This window comes from Musca autumnalis, unplaced genomic scaffold, assembly GCF_047663935.1.
Source record: "Musca autumnalis isolate F117 unplaced genomic scaffold, ASM4766393v1 scaffold_3, whole genome shotgun sequence".
NCBI classification, from domain to species: domain Eukaryota; kingdom Metazoa; phylum Arthropoda; class Insecta; order Diptera; family Muscidae; genus Musca; species Musca autumnalis.
Window position 1 is genome coordinate 119,821,635 of NW_027411866.1, and position 21,038 is coordinate 119,842,672.

Below are 21,038 nucleotides of genomic sequence, written 5' to 3' on the forward strand. Positions count from 1 at the left end.
CTATTATATATTAGGCAGTAGAGCTGTTATCTAGCAGACACGTTATTGCAATTTGCATCAGGGGGAAAGGTCAGTAGTTGTGTCCATATGTAGGCTACTTTGCCGGTATACGCCCTCCAGGAAATAAAAAATAGACCAAAAATATATAGTTTTATTTTTCATACAAAATAATGGTCCATTTCACACGCTAAATAATATCAGATTATCATCTGAAATTGTAGACATCTTCTTCTACCTAAACTCTTACCTCCTGCAAAATTTTGTGATTATTGAGCTATAATTGCGGCCTCTAGCGTGTTTACGACTGCACTACAAACAAATAACAGGGTATATTATACTGTAACCCTGTTATTTTATCATGTACACAAACACAATTGACATCAATAGAAAGGCCAAGCGCTACTCTTTCCATTATAGCTTACTTGCCCGGAATGTCTCTTCCAGAAATAATGATATAAGCTGTATATTAAAATTTTTCACAATTTCCACACAAAAGTTGCGGTTTGTTAACCCTCTAAATATTATCTGATTGCGATCTCAAATTGAAAGCTTTTTCTTTGTCATATCGTCGGTGTCATGCTTAAGTGTTCCATACGTCATATGCCTGTTTCGAGAAAAACTCAAGTTAATGTTTTAGTCCATACAGGCTAGATGTTGTGCAAAAATCGAATACTTTAAGAGCTCAGTTTTACTTAACTAAACTCAAAGAATATATAAGGAGTTTATTTTAGTCAGATATCTGCTATAGTCTAGAAGTTATGGCCAATTTTTATAAATACAAAAGGTTGTTGATTTGTTCCATAGGATCTTTTTTTCGTGTTTTTGGCAATTTGTGTCACATGGAACACTTTATGTCACATTTTAACAAACAAACTTTTGATCAATTGTGTTCCACCTCCGTTATGTGAAGTGGTGCTGTAGAGTTAAAAATTCGGGGGCTTCAATAAAACAGTTGCAGTAGAAAATTAATGCTTTAGGGACCATTGCTATATGTTTCCTTTACATTTATTCACTTTCGAAATATATAATTTTTATTACCTTATTTTTATTGTCTTATTTCATCGTTTATGTCATTCGAAAAAAATCAATAATCGTTCTTTGAACTATTGGTAGTGGCAGTAGAATCATATTTTAATTCATTTTCTGAAATTTTAATTATCTTACATGTATTTTATTAAGCGGGAGGCGTTAAATGTAAGAAAAAAATTAAAAAATTAAATTAAAATTAAAAATTAAAAAATTAATTTTAGTTTCATATAACAATACAACATTTTAAAATATCTTGATTTAAACACTATTCTTCTTCAGTTTTTAAACTTAGTCCTTTAATGCAATTTGTTCCATACGCCAAATTCTTCATAACTTGACAAAATTGGGCAATTTTTTGTTCCAAACGCCATCATTTTTTGAGAGGAACAATTCGTTTTTTCCTTTTTTGTTCCATACGCCAAACGGTATGGATATGGAACAAAAAAGTTCAAAGTTATTTTATTCCATACACCAGGCTTTATGCATATGGAACAAAAAAGCAGACTTTTTTGCGTCCAAAGTGGATATGGAACATAATGATATTTTTATATCTCTAAAACTATAAGAGATAGAGGAAATCCGACTGGAAATTCAAAAAGAGCAGGGTTGAAAACGTTGAAAGGTACCTGTAACTCATAATGTCAAAAATGGCGTATGGAACACTTAAGCATGACACCGACGATAAATGTAATCCTTTATACGCGATTATTATATTTGCCAAAGAGGTGTGTCACAAATAACAAAGATTCGGGAGTAATATCGCTATTTATCCCAAAATAGAATGTGGTGGCACATCCGCAGTTCTTGATGAATCTGTCTAAAATAATTTATATTGACGTATTTTTAATAGGCGGCCATTGAAATCGGATGCACTTTATAATCATATGCACATCGCGTAATTTTTGCCCACTTGAAGGTTTTTTGAATAGTAAGATGCAACTGATGGCACACTTTGGCCGCTGAATAAAACATGGGAAAATCCATGCATATTGATAGACATGGACTCCCTGTATCCCTGTATTAAACGGATTCGCGAATTACACGCCTTTTAATTTTTGTGTTTTTTCTTTGGATGTAATTTCATTATTATGCTCTACTGCTTATTTCTATTGCTTATCGCAAAAAGCAAATATACTTTCACGATGACAAATTATTTTCCTTGTAATAGTTTTAGCAAAATACTTCAGGTTTTGTATGGAAAAATAGCGAAATAGTAGAATAACTCTCAAAAATATTTCTCCAATTTTTCGCATTAAACCATATATATATTTTTGAATTAAATTTCAACAATAAGTTTTCGTCTTTTGTTGTTGCTGTAATATGCATGCAATGAACCCAATCTTTATAATTTTGGTCTCACATTTGTCTATGCGTTGTCTAGATTCTGAACGTATTTTTAATTTATTTTTTTTAGAGATTTCTATGGACTCTGAATTAGAATAAATAAAATTTAGCCCAAGATTTCGTCATTATTTTTAATTTATTTTTTTTAGAGATTTCTATGGACTCTGAATTAGAATAAATAAAATTTAGCCCAAGATTTCGTCATTATTTTTTTATTTTCCGCGAAAATAAAAATAAATTTTGCAAATATTTTATCATCTACGGATAGATATCAAATTCTGTTAACGATTTATATATACATTTTTTTATTACAACCCAAAGGGAATTTTTAAATATTTTTTCTTTATAAGGAAACAAAACCCCCTATAACTTTTGGGTGCAGCATCCAATTTTGTGAACGCGAACATATTTGAAACCAAAATTTTTTTCTTAACGTAAGTACCAAAAATCACGGATGTGCTCTCAAAAAAAATTATTTTTTTTCAGTGGTATTGAAAAGGAAATTTGAAATTTACCATATATATTTGTACATCGAAATAATGGACGTAGAACCATATATATTAGGGCGGGGCGATTTGTATGAAAGGAAAAACCTTAATGGGCCCTTCGCGTTTCTGATTCCTGGGATTGAGCTGAGCAAAAAAGTCCACTAGACCATATGTCTACCGCGAAAATCGAGCCTCAAAAATATAATGTTTTTTTTTGTTTTGTTCAATATTTATTTTGATAATTGTGAGAAATTCAGTTATAGTTTTTTTGTGTGGGTTTTCAGACATAAACCACTATAACTTAGCCATTTGTGAACCGATTAAAAAATAATAACTTGTTCCAAAGATATTATTCACCCCTTTAAAAGGAAGAAGGATCAATAGAAATCCGTTGTGAATAAATTAAGATATGCCCGTTTAAATTTGAAAATGTAAGAAACCCAGATTTTCACTACTTTTTTAAAAATAAAACGAAGTGACACGAACGAGCTAAAGGCTTTTTCGTTGTCCATGAATCTCAACGCGATAGAATTTTGCATCAGAATGTTTGAATATTTTTCTGGTCAATTTTTGTAGCACAGTGCTATTTTTCGACATTTTCACATTCGAAAATTTTAATGGTTTGGCTGTATGCCAAAATGTCCAAAAAACGTGGATAAAAAACTTAAAGTCAAAATCGGGAGGATCGATTTTCACCGTAGACCTATGCTCTAGTGGAATTTTCCCAGTTTAATCCAAGGAATCAGAAACGCGAAGGGCTCATTAAGGTTTTCAAATAGCCCCGGCCTATACATATATATACAAGGTGGCGCAAAAGTAATCCTCCTATCAGAAAATTCTATAATTTTTGCGATTGGCCCCTAATGTCAGTTCTGTTGACATTTGTGTAGTAAACACATGCGAAATACACGTTGATAAACAATGTTACGCTACACTGCTCCAGAACGCGGAATATTGGTGACTATTTATTTGACCAATAATCGGTCGGTGACTTTGGCACAACGTGAATTTCGTCGCCGACGTTTAGCCGCTCGCTTCGAGGAGATTGGCACAACACGAGATGCTGCCAGGCATGGAAGACCCCGGAGTATCCGTTCTGCAGAGAATATTGCTGCTGTAGCCGAGGATGTCACGGAAGCGCCTTCGACGTACGAGGGCGGTTCGGAAACTTCTTAGCCTATCAATGAAAGAGAATAGTTAGTTTTTCAAAAATATTTTTATTTTTCAATATAATTTCCTGAAACTTCAATACCCTTAGTCCAACGCTTTTCTAGCAATTGTATCCCTTGATTAAAATAGTTTTCCTCAAGGTCTTCAAAATAGTGGTTTACAACTGTAATTGCATCTTCATTTGAGGTAAAACGCTTGCCAGCAAGGAATTTTTTAGATTTGGGAACAAGTAAAAGTCACTGGGAGCTAAATCAGGAGAATAAGGTGGGTGGTCAAGCAACTCGTACTTTAATTCGTTGATTTTAGCCATTGTTAAAACACTCTTGTGCGCTGGTGCGTTGTCTTAATGAAAAATTATTTTTTTGTGTTGTAAGCCAGGACGTTTTTCTCGAATTTGTACATTTAACTGATCCAAAAGGTTGCAATAGTACTCTGAATTTATTGTTTTTCCCTTTTGCAGATAGTCAATCAATAAAATAGCTTTGAAGTCCCAAAAAACCGTTGCCATAACCTTTTCAGCCGATTGGATTGTTTTTGCCCTCTTTGGGGCACTTCCTCCAGCTTCAGTCCATTGTTTGGATTGTTCTTTTGTCTCTGGAGTATAGTGGTGGATCCATGTCTCATCAACAGTTATGAAACGATGCTTAAAATCCATTTTATTTCGCTTAAAACGATCCAAACAAGCTTGAGAAATGTTCATTCTTATGCGCTGTTGATCGACTGTTAACATATGCGGCACCCATCTTGCAGAAAGCTTTTTATCTGTAGATCTTCATGCAAAATTAAATGGACTCGATCATTTGAGATGCCCATGATATTAGCAATTTCACGCACTTTTATTCGTCGATCATTTAATACTATATCATGCACTTTGGCTACAATTTCTGTTGTTGTTGCTGTTTTTGGACGTCCACTACATGGTTCGTCTTCAATGCTTGTACGACCACGTTTAAATTCAGCAACCCAATTTTTTACTGTTGCATATGAAGGAGCACTTTCACCTAACACATTCACCATATCATTATGAATTTGTTGTCCCGATAAACCTTTTTTATGTAAATATTTAATGACAGCACGCATTTCTAATTTTTCCATTTTAAAAAAATTGCGGATGCGTCTTTTTTGAACACCTGTTTCTATATGAAGGAGTTGCCAGATCGAAACAAAATTTAACATATGTTCATAACAGAGATGGAAGATTCCAAAACACTTAACTTTTTTCTGTTTATACCGCGCTTTTTGTGCTAGGCTAAGAAGTTTCCGAACTGCCCTCGTAGACCAGACGACGTGCCACGCAAATGGGTATCAGTTGACGGTCTTTACAGCGAATTTTGCTACAATATTTGAAGATGTTTCCGTACAAAGTCTAGACGGTGAATCAGCTGTTAGATGCTGACCGCCAATCGCGTCTAACATACGATCAATCCGTCCTTAATCACCACCAAGAGGTAGATGATTTTTCATCAAAAATAATCATGAGATCATCCAGACTTCTTTTTGTGGGGCTTTTTGAAGTCGCGGGTTTATGTCAACAAGCCTCAGACTCTTTTTAGCTCTTAAAGACAATATCCGCCATGAATGTTAGGACCTATCGCCGGAAGTTTTGGCCAAAGTGATGTAAAATGCCATAAAAAGGTCTCAAATGACAATAAACTGTGGCGGCGGCCATTTATCTGATATTATATTCTCGACTTGATGTAAAAAAAAATTAAAAGACCAAATAAAAATGATCCACAAGAAAAATCAAAGTTTTGCATTTTTTTTTTTTTAAATTACAGCCAAAAAACTTCGGAAGATTACTTTTGCGCCATCTTGTATATATGGTTCTACGACAATTATTTCGATGTGTTAAATACTTTTTGTCCAAAAACATCTTATAATACCCTCCCTACATAGTGGTGTAGGGTTTAATTATCGAAAGATTTACGTATAAATATTAGTTTCAAAGCTTAGACTTCGTTCAACCACTAAAAAAAGTTCTAATATGCCTGATGGTCGGACTTAACCACCCGTGAATCGTAGCATAATGGCTAAATATGTGGGACTTTGGTGAACTCCTAATTTTCAATGCACCTCTTAGATCATAACAAAATAAAATAAAACTTTTTAAGTTGGCCCCCAAAAATTTAATTTTATTAAGTTATTCAAACTTTCATATAATGCATGTTGCTCTCCTTATTTCTCAATATTTGTTTCCTTTTCAATATCTTTGTAAAAATGATTTACTTTATAGTCCGATGGCATATTTTTTCGTCGAAAATACTTTAAATGGCTAAGAGAAACTACCGGCCAATAGCATTTCACAAAAAAAATAGAAGTTGTGGCAATAGTCGTAAATCTCAATAAGATATCAACTATCATGGGATTTATCACCTCTTTCACAAACTGTAATATGTAACTTTCTTCCCACAAGCGAACACACAATGTACGGACATACAAACATATACGTACGCACATAAATTAACATTCAACACAAATAAAGAAATGTCCACTTTCTTCCTTTCGTACTCGTGTGTATTCCTATTGCATACGAGTACACACATATGTTTGCATTGCAAACTATAAGAAATTGGTTTATGGTTTGTCTGTCCCCTATCTTCTTTCTTTCTTTGGCAATTTTCTTTATGGTTTCTCAGAATTTCCATGCATGCACTAAATCATAACTAAGCATATGTTTGACTTTTTTCTGTTTGTCTCCTATACTCCAAAACTTTTTTATTCTAGAATACTTTTTTTGTTACTTCAACCATATGTCAAAGTTGTTACAGTGGGATGGGCACTTAACTTTTATGAATGAGGTCAAAGAATTATATTCGTTATATTGTGCACTTTGAATTTCTTGAATGTGGACTATGAGTTTTTTGTCAGTCAGTACTGTAACGTCACCTCTTGTGACCAGTTCTGAAAAATGCTTTGAAGTTTCACAGCGGGTCTTGTATCAGGGAAAAAAGAAAGACATGGCTGATTTGCAGTGATGCTGCTTGATTTACACGACGTACAACGCAATCTGCTTCCCCTCTTCTATTAACTCGTATGAGATAAATTAACACAGAATCGTATTTATTATGACCGGAAGTTTAACTTTTCTTTGCGTTTCCAAAATGTCATTCCCAACATGGTCCACAACAACCTGACGTTCATGCATCCATTCACATTGCAGCAGTGGAAACTAATAATTGTCTAGTCAGCTGTCAAGAAGACTGGATTTTGTTGATCAAACGTTCTTAGTATACGTTGTTTATCGACGGCTAATAAGACTTTTCTAGCCATTGCATATAGCAAAAAACTGTAGACAAAACAATGGAAGATTTTTACTGTCCATGTATTTTTGTAAACAAAGTACAGGTCGCATGAAAATTGGTTGATTTGGATATAGCTCCCATATATACTTTATGCCGATTTTAGGTATTTAGCGCACCTATCACGCTAGGTATCCCACGTATGTGTGTCCAACGTGGATGAAATTTAAAATGTTTGACGGAATTTGGTCTATAAAAGAGTTTAGCAAATTATATTAAGATCGGTTCAGATTTGGATATAGCTCCCATATATACTTTTGGCGGATATTAGGTATTTAGTGCACCTATCATGCTATGTATGCCCCCTGCTGATGAATTTTGAAATGTGTGACGAAATTAGGTGTAGACAAAAGTTTGCCAAATTATATTGAAATCGGTTCAGATTTTGATATACATAGCTCTCATATATATTTTCGTCCGATTTTAGGTATTTAGTGCAAAAATCACGCTATGTGTGTCCACTGTTGATGAAATTTGAAATATGCGACGGAATTTGGCTTATAAACAAGTTTGGATAGACATTTTGAAGAAATTTTGAAACAGTGACCAAATTTGGTGTAGCAAAAATGTCGCCAAATTACACTGGGGACCGAAATTTTGGGGGGGTGGAAAATTCGTTTTGGGTGTGAAAGCGGTTGATGAGTATATCTGGCATGATGAATTTTTCATTGGAGACCCTATAAGCCATCAGAAATTAGCGTTATATCTTTGTTCGCTATTGTTGTGGCTTATTTTCGATATGACATATCTTCAGTCAAATCTGATGAGGATCTTTTTCGTAAAATATTTCTCTTCCTGCCATGTCCTTTTCGTCCTTTAGTTCAAGAACCGCAATAAAAGTAGAACATGATGACATTTTTCAACTTTGACATGTTCTGCAAAAATGTCTCTTAGAAAATTTTAGGTACGGCTCTCATTGACAACTAAACGGTATTCTCGCGTTTTCATTGTCCTTTTTGCATTTACCAATGTTTAGTGTTTTTGTATATTCTGTATATTCCAACAACCAACAAGAAACGAATATCCAGAATATATACGACGAGAATATACGACGCACTGTCAATCTGAATAGTAACTTTTGAATGGATAGAGATATTTTCATTTTTTTGTTTGACAAATAACACCTTCACATGCATAAAAAAAGTACAAAATTCGGTATCGTATTTGCCGAGGAATTCAAGGCCAAAGTTAAAATTTTGAGTTTTTTCATATTTTGCATCAAAAAATGAGTGTTTATGAGTTATTCAAATGTCCCAATCTATTAAATAAGATCAAACATTATTAAACAAACCACAAAAATAAAACAAATTAAACCAGTAAGGAAAGGATCATAGTCGGGCGGGGCCGACTATATGATACCCTACACCACTGTGAATATGTAAAATATAGGAGATATGTATCAATTTGAACTGATTTATATACATATATATACACACATCCCAAATTTCATCAAAATTAGACAGAGCGGGCGAAAATATACATAGGAGCTATATCCAAATCTGAACCGATTTCGATATAAGTTGTTACACTTATTTCTAGACTAAATTCAGTCACACATTCCAAATTTCATCAAAATTGCACGTAAACAGCGTGTTTTCAGCAAATACGTCAAATCGGCGAAAATATATTTGGGAGCTATATCCAAATATGAACTGATTTCGATGTAGTTTGGGACATTTATTTTGAGACCGAATTCAGTTACACATTCAAAATTTCATCAAAATCGGACGTATATAGCGTGTTTGGTGCAGCAAATACGCCAAATCGGCGGAAAAATATATGGGAACTATATCCAAATCTGAACCGATTTCTATATAATTTGGTACATTTATTTATAGACCTAATAAATTTAAATGTCAAATTATAGCTACATCGGTCTGAAAATGTAGCTACAAACGTCAAAACACCGCAAATCGGGGGTACCGTTATATGGGTGCTATACCAAAACGTGGACCTATGTCCACAAGTTTGGTTATATACGTTTATTGACACTTAAGAACCCTAAGTGTCAAAATATAGCTAAATCGGTCTGAAAATGTAGCTAAAACTGTCAAAATACCGTAAATCGGGGGGTACCGTTATATGGGGGCTATACCGAAACGTGGACCTATGTCCACAACTTTTGTTATGTAAGTTTATTGAAATTTAAGAACCCTAAATGTCAAATTATAGCTACATCGGTCTGAAAATGTAGCTAAAAACGTCAAAATACCGCAAATCGGAGGGTACCGTTATATGGGGGCTATACCAAAACGTGGACCTATGTCCACAACTTTTGTTATATAAGTTTATTGACACTTAAGAACCCTAAATGTCAAATTATAGCTATATTGGTCTGAAAATGTAGCTAAAAACATCAAAACACAGTAAATCGGGGGGCACCGTTATATGGGGGCTATACCAAAACGGGGACCTATGTCCACAACTTTTGTTATATAAGTTTATTGAAACTTAAGAACCCTAAATGTTAAATTATAGCTACATTGCTCTGAAAATGTAGCTAAAAACGTCAAAATACCATAAATTGGGGGGTACCGTTATATGGGGGCTATACCAAAACGTGGACCTATGTCCACAACTTTTGTTATATAAGTTTATTGATACTTAAGAACCCTAAATGTCAAGTTATAGCTAAATCGGTCTGAAAATGTAGCTAAAAACGTCAAAATACCGCAAATCGGGGGGTACCGTTATATGGGGGCTATACCAAAACGTGGACCTATGTCCACAAGTTTTGTTATATATGTTTATTGACACTTAAGAACCCTAAATGTCAAATTATAGCCAAATCGGTCTGAAAATGTAGCTGAAAACGGCAAAATACCGTAAATCGGGGGGTACCGTTATATGGGGGCTATACCAAAACGTGGACCTATGTTCACAAGTTTTGTTATATATGTTTATTGACACTTAAGAACCCTAAATGTCAAATTATAGCCAAATCGGTCTGAAAATGTAGCTGAAAACGTCAAAATACCGTAAATCGGGGGGTACCGTTATATGGGGGCTATACCAAAACGTGGACCGATATATCCCATCTTCGAACTCGATCTTCCGACGGCTAAAAAAATGGTATTCCCCAATTTTCAGCGAAATCGGTCAACAAATGCGACCTGTATGTTGCGAACGGACGGACGGACGGACGGACATGCATAAATCGACTCAGAAAGTGATTCTATGTATATCCCTAGAAGGAACTATGGGTCTATCTCGCTTCCTTTTGTATGTTACATACAAATGCACTAACACAAAATACCCCTTACCACATAGTGGTGTAGGGTATAAAAAGTAAAATAATTTCTATTTTTATACCCTCAGCATTTATGCTTATATTATGGTAATATTCAAAAGTGTTTTACAATCGTTGAAGTTGAGGTTCACCATTTAATAGGTCGCGAACTGTCAATTTATTTTATATAATATGAATATATTTATATTAATTGAAGTGTTTTAGCCGGGGTCTCATAATATAGACCATAATAAATAAATTACGGAAGCTGTGTTGGTGGTAATATTAAAAAATGGGTAAAAATGTGTTGAAGTTTACAAGTTTTTTTGTGTTTTTTCTTGATTTCTGGTCAAACAACGGAAAGTTCTGACCTGAGCTCAAAGAAAGAAATGAATAAAGGGGTATTATGGTTCTAATGTATGACTTTTCGATATATACAGTGCATCCCCCTAAAATCAATGCTAACATTTTGAAGTTTTGAAATCAGGGTTTTTTGAATTTTTCTTATAATTGGAGGGCGCAACCAGATAATTACCCAAACTATTTATTGGATTGTAGAACTCGTGATTCCACGTCGTTTGATGTATATCTCATGAGTGTGTTTCATACAGCTCCCTAGTAATAGGAGTCGAAAGTCGAAATTTTGGTGCGTAAATTTTCTTTAAAAACCTATTTTTTGGCCGGATCTAATGAACCCTTCCGCTTTCAAATCCATCTACTAAAACGGCGGTTATAGATACCTTGAAAGTAGGAAATTCTGCAAAATTATATTTTGATGATTCCGCGCATTGAGCCGCGATTTTCTTTGGTTATTTTTACATAAATGGAATCCTTTATACGCGATTATATTATTTTCCAAAACCGTGTGGCATAAATTACCGAGATTCTGGAGTAATATTCGTAATTCGTATAAAATAGAGTTTGGTAGCACATCCGCGGTTCTTGACGAATTTGTTTAAAATTTGTTATAATGACGTATTTTTTATAGGCGGTCACTGAAATCGGATACGCCTTATAATCTTATGTACATCGCGCAACTTTTACCCGCATAAAGGTTTTTTGAACAGTAAGATGCAGCTGACGGCACACTTTGGCCGCGGAATGAAAAGTGGAAAAATCGCTACATATTGATAGAGATGCACTCGCTGTATCTGAAAAGCGCATGCGCCTTAACTGATTTTAACGAACTCGCGAATTATAAGTTTTTTAACTTTTATGTTTTTTTTTTGGTTGTAATTTTAATATTACTTTCTATTTCATAATCCTATTGTTTATCGAAGTAAGCAAATACACTTTCGGGCTTGTCGTCGCATTTTCCCTGAAGAAGTTTCAGCGAAGTCCGTCAGTACTTGCATCGAAATTCAGCGAAATAGTAGAATAATTCCCAAAAATATTTTTTCTATTTTTCGTATTAAACAAAAATATATATTTTTGAAATAATTTCCAACAATAAGTTTTCGTCTTTTGTTGTTGCTGTAATAAGGCAGTTATAAATCCTATCGTTAAAATTTTGGTCTCATAATTTTCTACGCGTTGTCTAGAATCTGTACGTATTTTCAATTTATTTTTTTCGAGTTTTATTTGGACTCTAAATTAGAATAAATTAAATTTACTCCAAGACTTTTTCAGTATTTCTTGATTCTCCGCGAAAATAGAAATACATTTAGTAAATATTTAGGCATCTACGGATAGATATTAAATGCTGTTAACGCTTTATATATACATTTTCTTATTACAGCAAAAATTGACTTTTTAAATATTTGTTCTTTATAAGGGAATAAAACCCCCCATAACTTTGGAGCCCAGCATCCAATTTTGTGAACGCGAACTGATTTGAAACCACGACTTTTTTCTTAATCTATGTTCCAAAAATTGCGGATGTGCTCGCAAAAAAATTTTTAACATTTCTTCCAATGGAATTGCAAAAGAAATTTGAAATTTACCATATACATTTTCATACGGGCAAAATGTGCCTCATCGAAATAATGGTTTTAAACCCCAAGTATGTTTGGACGAAATGTGTTTCAGACAATTTGGAGTCGATTTAACAATTTCCGTCCCTCTATCTGTCTGTCTGGCTGGCTGGTGGGCACGATAACTCTCGAACCGATGAGCCGATTGGGTCCAAAAATTGGCTTTCGTAATATTTTGTCCAAACTTAGTTTAAGTTCGAAGATGGGTTATATCGGTCCACTCCTTCTGGTACCTCACCCACAAAAGTTCGAAAATGTTCGGAAAATTTGTGCGCACGATAACTCTTGAAGGGAGTAACCGATGTGGTCCATACTTTGCACATCGTAAAATTTTTACCAGAATTAGATGAGGTTCCAATAAGGACTCAATCGGGTACCTCCCACACAAAATTTCGGAAAAGTTCAGTTTAGAACCAGCTCTCGAATCGCTTCGGTTTTTGTTGTAACATCTTGTATTTACCGGCCCCATACGACGGTACAAGTTTTATCAGGGGCAAGTCCATACTTCCATGTGAAAATAGCATGAAAAATACACAAAAAACCTATAACACCGTATGCAGTGGTTGGAGCGCTAGATAACTCTCGAACGGATCTGCCGATTTGGTCCAAACTTTTACATTCGTCATATTTTGTCCAAACTTAGCTTAAGTTCCATGATAAGCGATATCGGTACACTTCTTCAGGTACCTCCCCCACAAAAGTTCAAAAATGTTCGGAAAAATTGTGCGCACGATAAGTCTTGAAGAGAGTGACCGATGTGGTCAATACATTACGCACTCTAATATGTCTACCAGATTTATATCAGTTTTGAATATGGATTATATTTATCCACTCTTTTGCGTACCACACAAAATTTCGGATAAGTTCGCTTTAAGACATGCTCTGGAATCACTTTTGTTTATGTTGAAGCAACATGCTTTCGCTGCCTCAATTACGACGGTAAATTTTTTTCAGGGACAAGTCCATTCTTCTTGATAAAACTGCCCGAAAGGTGTAAAAAACCCATAGCACCATATGTAGTCCTGGAGAGCACTATAACTCTTGAACTGATCAACCGGTTTGGTCCAAAATTTGGCTTTCGTTTTAGTTTGTCTAAACTTAGTCTCAATTCGAATATTGGCAACAACTTCCGGTACTTCCTCCTCAATATTTAAAAAATTTCACTAAAAATGCAAAATGGAATGCGCGATGTCTCTTGAACGCGGCAACCAATTTGTCAAAATTTGGATCTCCTAATATGTTGTCCATGTTTAGGTTAACTTCCAAAATGACCGATATCGATTTTCTGGTCCAAAATGTATGTGAAGACCCACTGAAATGACTAACGGGAGCGATATCACTGTCTTCAAGAGTTATCGTGGGCAAAATATTTCGAACATTTCTGATCTTTTGTGGAGGAGTAAACCGATGTGGCTTATCTTCGAACTTAAACTAAGTTTGGAAAAAATATTACGAAAACCAAATTTTGGACCCAATCGGTTGATCCGTTCAAGAGTTATCTTGCGCTCCAACCAATACACACGGTGTCATAGGGGTTAATTGCACATTTCAGGCTATTTTCCCAGGAAGTATGAACTCGTCCCTGATGAGGCTTGTACCGTCGTAAGGAGGGCAGTGAATACATGTTGTTACAATAAAAATAAAAGCGATCGGAGAGGACCTCCTAAACTGAACTAATGCGAAATTTTGTGTGGGAGGTATCCGAAGGAGTGGGCCGATTGAGTCCATATTGAAACCTCATCTAAGTCAGGTAGAAATTTCACGATCAGCAATGAATGGACCAAATAGGTAACTCTCTTCAAGAGTTATCGTGTGCACAAAGTTTCGGAACATTTTCGAACTTTTTTGGGGGAGGTACCCGAAGGAGTTGACTGATATAGCCCATCTTCGAATTTAAATTAAGTTTGGACAAAATATTACGATACCCAAAATTTGGTTCGAATCGGTTGATGCGTTCGAGAGTCATCGTGCGCGCCAGCCAACCCGACAGACGGACGGACATTGCTAAATCGACTCCAAATTGTCTGAAACGGATTTCGTCCAAACATACTTGGGGGTCTAAAACCATTATTTTGATGAGGCACATTTTGCCCGTATGGAAGTTATATACCCTCGTTTGCATAAAGGCTGAGGGTATAAAAATTTCAATCGGAACAAAACGGACTGATTTTTTCGTTTCTAATGTAACATAAAAACTTTAAACTCGTTTTTCTCAAAATACCATTTTTGTAGTCGGTCTCCACACTAGCTCCCAGACGAATAAAATTATCTGCGTATATTTTTGTGGGATTATATCAGAATCTTGCCTTTAAACGAGGGATTTTTTGTGTAACCGATTTTTTGTGCAGGTATATTAGTAGGTAGCTCTCGGGGACCAAAGTCTGTCACAGAAAGTTATAAAAGTCAACTTAGTTCGAATCGGTATTGTTAAAAAGTGCATATATTAGCAACTTGGTAGAGGCTGTATCCTCTAACTCCGCACTAAATTTAAAAAAGTGTATGGTGATACACTAAAAAGAGGACACTCCCAGGCATCATTCTGTAAAAACGAAACTTTGTTCCATTCTGTTCCCTAAAATTTCTAGTCCACTAAAGTTAGAATTTTCCTAAAATTTAGTACCTGAGGAAAAATAAAATAGCTCACTTCGTGTTAACCCTACGGTAATTTATTGAACACAATATATGTTATAGTTTCCGTGAAATAGCTATTTCTTTCTCCAGAAATTTGCAAAAATTAAGTATTTTCCAAAATTATGAAAAAAATTTCGTCTTTAGGAGCACACCACACCTTCCAATATTTTGACATAAGTTTTCGGTTTCCTTAGTTTCAATATGTTAACTATCGAATCTTTTATGAAAATTTACAATCGGTGACGACAAAAACTTGGCTGTCCTTATATAACCGCAATTGCAAAGGGATTGGAACAATTTAGTAAGGTTTCGATATTTACTGAGACTACCACTACTGTTTAGTTTTTGGAGTAATACATACAATCTAACCGGCATTATCAAAGAAATCTTTAATGTATTTTCTCCACTGTTCATGTGTACTTCATTCGTTCATATTCACTTTTGGTTTCAGAAGTTGATTGTCCTGCACGTGACTTATTTCAAGCTTGAAGCACTACTAACTATACATATATTCCCATTATGTGGTCAGTTTTCCGTAGAGTTTTTTTTTGCCATACGATTCTGTTAAATCCGCTTGGTACGTTGGTAAATGGGAAAGAGGACAAATGTAGCTGATACTGAGCTCTCTACTTGGTCTTTTTTGTTTGTTTGTTTTGGATTTTAGTTCCAAAACAACTTGGTACACTTTAAAGTTTTCACCACTATTTGTCTATTCTGATGCTGTAGTTGCTGCTGCTGTTGTTATATTGTTGTTGTTGATGCTGCTGCTATTGCCGTTGTACTCCATTTAAGAGGATTTTAGTGATAATAGTTTCGTGAGTTTATTTAGGGTCAATATAAATTTATGTATGTTGGTGTTTTTGTTATGTCGACCTGTTTCTTACTGTCGTTGTTGCTGCTGCTGCTTTGTTGTGGTTGTTTTTATTAAGTTTTGTTATTCTTTTTTTCGAGGTGGTTGCTTACTCGCCAAAAGGCTATTAAAAAGTTTATTCGTCCGGCAGTTTTGATTCTGTTTATATTAAATTTAGTTTGCAGGTATAAATATTTGTGTGTGAATATTCACTACTGCTACTATATCAACTTTTTCTGTTCTTGTTTCGCATTTCAAATAGTGTGAACAATTTTGATAAATATTTATAAACTGGTTTAAAATGTTATTGTGGTTTTAAGCGGTCAACTATGAGAAAATATTATTCCAATCAACATAACAATATTTGGACAACATCCGATATTTTTCAAATTTATACATATCAACATTTTTGAATCCATAACTTTAGCCGTCCATTAAAAATGCGGTTAAACGAATAAGAGGATGGATGCAGTCCGATAAAAGTTCAAAGTTGTTTGCAAAAATTTTAAGTTCACTTTGAAGTTATACCAATTTTTATACCATCCGCCATAATGTGGAGGGTATAAGTAAATTTGTCATTCCGTTTGTAACACATCGAAATGTTCTTCGGAGACCCTATAAAATATCCGCTCACTTGAATAGAACCCCCCTGCAAATTTTTTTTTCAACCTCAATTTTTCCGAATTATACAAGATATAAAGTTTTTAAGTTTTATTATATTTTGCTTCATGTGTTTGGAGTAAACTTAGTCATTTATTTGCATTAAAATCCAATTTTTATAAGAATTATACTTAATTATTTACTTAGCTGGCCCATTACAGAACATTTGTTCTATAGGCCGAACTAAGAAGAGATCTCCATTCCTCTCTATTTGTTGCTTTGCACTCTGGAATACCGCGCCTTTTCATCTCATCATCCACTTGTTTGCGCCATCTATTCCTTGGCCTGGCAATTCTGCGTGCACCGCCATGTGGCATGTATTCATACGCCTTTTTAGCGGGTTCATCATCGCTCATTCTTATGATATGGCCTAGCCAACGCAATCGCTGCATCTCGATACGTTTAACTATATTGATGTCGTTGTATAGCAGATACAGCTCGTGGTTCATGCGACGTCGATATTCACCGTCAACGCAGATTGGTTCGTAGATCTTTCGAAGAATTTTTCTCTCAAACACACCAAACATTGCCATGTCTGCTTGCGCAAGTACCCAGGCTTCGGAGCCACGGGTAGTATCAGTGTTTTGTAGAGCGTTATTTTTGTTTGACGAGATGTGGCTTTGTTTTTAAACTGCTTACTTAAACCAAAGTAGCATCTGTTGGCCAATACAATTCTTCTTTTTATTTCACAACTGATGTCGTTTGTTGTGTTTACGGAGGTGCCGAGGTAGACGAAGTCTTTTACTACCTCAATATTATAGGAATCAACTCCCACAGTCGGTCCGAGCTCAATGGACGCATTGCGCGTCGACACCATCAACTTGGTCTTCTCACCGTTTACCGCCAGACCTACTTTAGCAGATTCTCCTTCGACCTTTATAAAGGTATCAGTTACTTCTTTTACTGATTGGCCCATGATGTCTATATCATCAGCATAAGCAAGTAACATGTGACTATTGGTGTAGATTGTGCCACTTCTTTTGACGTTTGTCTCTCGTATAACCTTTTCTAGCAGGATGTTGAAGAGGTCACACGAAAGGCTGTCTCCTTGCCTGAAACCTCTTTTGGTACCAAACTCTTCGGAGAGGTTCTTTCCTATTTTAACTGAGGACCTCGTGTCAGTTAAAGTCATTTTACAAAGCCGGATGAGCTTTGCGGGAATACCAAATTCAGACATGGCTTGGAATACCTTTGAACGCAGCGGGCTGTCGAAGGCTGCTTTATAATCGACAAAAAGGTGGTAGGTGTCGATCTGCATCTTTGGGTCTTCTCCAGGATTTGCCGCAGGGTAAATATCTGGTCAATGGTGGACTTGCCAGGTCTAAAGCCGCATTGGTATGGTCCAATTATCTCGTTGACCATAGGCTTTAGTCGTTCGCACAATATCCCTGACACGATCTTGAAGGCAATAGGGAGTAGACTTATGTCCCTATAGTTAGAGCATACAGTCTTATCTCCCTTTTTGTAGGTACTCGTTCTTCGTAGGTACTCGTTCTTCCTGCCAGATGGTGCTAACTAACTGATGAATACACCTTATCAGCGTGTCGCCCCCGTTTTTGAACAGCTCGGCTGGTAAGCCATCGGCCCCTGCTGCCTTATTATTCTTCAGCCGATTTATTGCTGTCTTTACCTCATCTTGGCTGGGCGGTATACATTCAATACCATCTTCTGGGATTGGGACTGTGGTATCTTCGTCGTCTTCGCTGCTATTGGATACCAACAGTTTTGAAAAATGTACTTTCCATATCCTGAGTACACTATCTGTATCAGTTACCAAATTACCTTGCTGGTCTCTACAGGAGGATGTGCATGTACCAAAGCCATCAGTTTGATGCTTGACTCTTTGGTAGAATTTTCGGACTTCATTCTGGCTCCTGTACATCTCGACTTTTCCCATCTTTTTCCGCTTTTCCATCTCTCTCTCTTTTTCCTGCGGAAAAAACGTTTCTCCTCTCTCCTTTTCTCCCTGTATCTCTCTCGTGCGCTACGTGTTGCTACGGATTGTAAAGTAGCATTTTTCTCTTCGGTGGCAGCACGACACTCCTCATCATACCATGGATTCCTTGGTGGAGGTCTCTGGTATACAAATATGGATTTTGCGGCTGTTTGCATGGAGTGGGCAATGCTTTGCCATTGCGCTGATATGTTATCGGGATGAGGAGTGCTTTGATTAAGCAATTGGGCTAGTTGAGTGGAATATGCTGTGGCTATCTGTTGTGATTGCAGCTTACCGATGTCTAACTTTCGTGTTGTGTCTGTTCGTACTTTGTTTGCTACGTCTAAGCGGGTGCGTACCTTTGCTGCAACAAGGTAGTGGTCCGAATCAATGTTTGCGCCTCGGAACGATCGTACATCCAACACGTTCGATGAATGTCTTCCATCTATCACAACATGATCAATTTGGTTTCTTGTTTTCTGATCTGGAGACAGCCAGGTGCCCTTATGAATATCGAGATAATTAAATGTGGTACTGCTAACTACCATGTTTTTTGCAGCTGCAAAGTCTATCAGCCTCATACCATTGTCAGATGTTTCACTGTGGAGACTGAATTTCACGACTGTTGGGCCAAAGATATTCTCCTTCCCAATTTTGGCATTAAAATCGCCTAGAATGATTTTAATGTCATGGGCAGGGCAACGGTCATATGTTTCTTCTAAGCGCTCGTAAAATATATCTTTGGTCTGTTCGTCCTTTTCTTCAGTGGGAGCATGAGCGCAAATAAAGCTGATGTTGAAGAATTTAGCTTTTATTCGAATTGCAGCAAGTCTTTCATTCACTAGGGTGAAGCTGGATACCAGAAGTTTTAGTTTCCGACTAACTACGAATCCACAACCAAACTCATGCTTTACGTCATGGCAGCTATAATACAGTGCGTCACCTTTAGGTGTTGTTGTGACGCCTTTCCCAATCCATTGTATTTCTTGTATGGCAGTAATATCGGTCTTGTACTTTTCAAGTACGTCTGCCAATGCGAAGACTGCACCTTCTCTATAAAGAGTGCGAACATTCCAGGTGCAGATTCGCAGATCATGGTCCTTAAAACGTTTGCGGAGTTCGTCAACTTTAGAGGGGTTTGTTTTTCTTTTCTTTCGTTTTTTCATAGTAGGCTGTTTTTTCTAGGGGAGGGTTACTAACCCGACGCCCAAACCCAAGTTTTTAACGTTCTTATGGGTGAGCGCGCGGCACATGTTAGCTCACTACCTTTAACGGATGGTTAAGGCAGTTCCCCAGGTGACACCACGGGGAGGTCAGTGTCCACTTGAGATGAAAGAGGGACCAAGATAAATCCTGGGCTTTGCCTTGTTAAAACCGGCCAGGACCGTTGCTTGGTATCTTCCATCCCCTACATCACCCATAAGAATTATACAAGGAAAACAAAATAAAGTCAAAAATTTAAGTAAAAAAATTGGGAATACAGAAAGATTGTATTAGAATATTGATGCATATTCACTCTATATTGAAAACGAAGTACATTCAGTAATATTCAGTAAAAGTATATCCCTCCTGAATAAGGATACACCCGTATATCCTGCTTTGGCAAGGATTCTTTAAATAATCAGGTGTAATGCATAACAAAGCTTGCTTTTTTCTTTCAACAAGTTTATTTTTGGAAGCGTACTCCTTTAGTCGTATATTTTACACATAAGTCATTCCCATGCATTTTAGAGAATATTTACCACTGTAGAATATGACGGCCCCTCCAGGATATCCGCATTTCTTTTAAAAAATTATGTTTTGATGACTCGAACTGTACAAAAGTTTATAAAATCGTGATGAAATTGCCACTCGGGATATCCGAAAATGCTTCTCACTACTGGAAATGCCTGTTTTAGAACTCCTTTGTAAATTGTCGTGCGCATTTAGGGTAAAAGAAATTGACGCCCAAGTCCTTCATAATTATAAATAAACTAGCGGACCCGGCGAACTTCGTCTCGCTATTAAGGAATAAAATTTCATACAAAAACGCAATTTTCGATTTTTCCAATTTTCCGACTTTTCCAGAGAGATTTTCCAAAATTTTCTTTCGTAAAGACCTTCTCCTCGAAAATACAAATAACTGACAAAAAATTTTACAGAAATCGGCCTAGCCGTTCTCATTTTATGAATTACTATACATTTTTTACACCATTTTTATATATATAGATTTGTTGGTATAGGTCTACGCTTTCATGCAGCCCCCACAGAGCGGTAGCTCCCGATTTTTGGTATTTTGAAGGTTGTGCCCTCAATATTTCTCCGAAATAACAGACATCTGGTATATAGTCTTCGTTGGGTGAACAAAAGTTTTCACCTGAAATTTGTCGGTATAAGTACACGCCTTCATATAGCTACCAAATAACAGTACCTCCCGATTTTCGGCATTT

At 36.1% G+C, this 21,038-nt stretch overlaps 1 protein-coding gene across 1 annotated transcript in view; it reads left to right on the top strand.

Moving 5' to 3' along the window:
* Positions 1-21,038, top strand: part of Ten-a (Teneurin-a transmembrane protein) — a 1,182,291-nt gene that overhangs the window by 142,585 nt on the left and 1,018,668 nt on the right. The gene's annotated exons all lie outside the window — the stretch shown is intronic.